Consider the following 764-nt stretch of genomic DNA (forward strand, 5'->3'; position numbering starts at 1 on the left):
ATACACACACACACACTCATATGTATATATCGATAGATTTATACTTCCAAACAGGCATTCATAGACAACCACCCGCCACAAACACACACCATACAATACGCACAAACACACACACACACATACATACACACACTCTCGCATGTACATACATATACTTTTACAAGTAACGACAAAAATAAAAAAGATACAACTAACTATTCACTGTACATATCAATCGAGTAATCTCCCCCTTTTTTTAAAAAAACATATTCACAGCTGATGTCCTAGCCTTTCAGATATCACGATCAAATAAGTTCCCAATAACGGAAAACTCATCACGAAGACATCTTCCCGTCCTTATACGCTTTATAATTATTCCCGGCCAAAATCGTCACGTAAGAGAATGCTCCTGGTTAGATCTACCACAAGAAATGGCTGCAGGAAATTAGTAACCAACCTAAATGAACTGGTACTACAGGTTTTTGTCTATTTAGCTGCTCGGTATATACATCCAGTACATACTCTCTGTCCCTGTCTGCCTCGCAGCGATGTGATGATGTGCGCGCTCGTGTGTGGGAGTATGTGTGTGGAAGTGTATGTTTGTAGGAGTGTGCGGAGGTAGTGTGATTGCGTATGTGTGTGCGGGTATGTGCGAGTGTTCGTGCATACATTATCTATCTATCTATCTCTCTATCCATCTATCTGTCTGTCTGTCTGTTTTCCTGTCTCTCTCTCTCACTCTCACTCTCACTCTCTCTCTCTCTCTCTCTCTCTCTCTCTATATA

At 41.0% G+C, this 764-nt stretch overlaps 1 long non-coding RNA gene across 1 annotated transcript in view; it reads right to left on the reverse strand.

Annotated features, from left to right (window-relative positions):
• The window catches only part of LOC128248867 (uncharacterized), a 3,702-nt gene that overhangs the window by 1,669 nt on the left and 1,269 nt on the right, over positions 1-764 (reverse strand). The window lies entirely within an intron of this gene.

Source organism: Octopus bimaculoides, chromosome 10, assembly GCF_001194135.2.
Source record: "Octopus bimaculoides isolate UCB-OBI-ISO-001 chromosome 10, ASM119413v2, whole genome shotgun sequence".
Taxonomy (NCBI): Eukaryota; Metazoa; Mollusca; class Cephalopoda; order Octopoda; family Octopodidae; genus Octopus; species Octopus bimaculoides.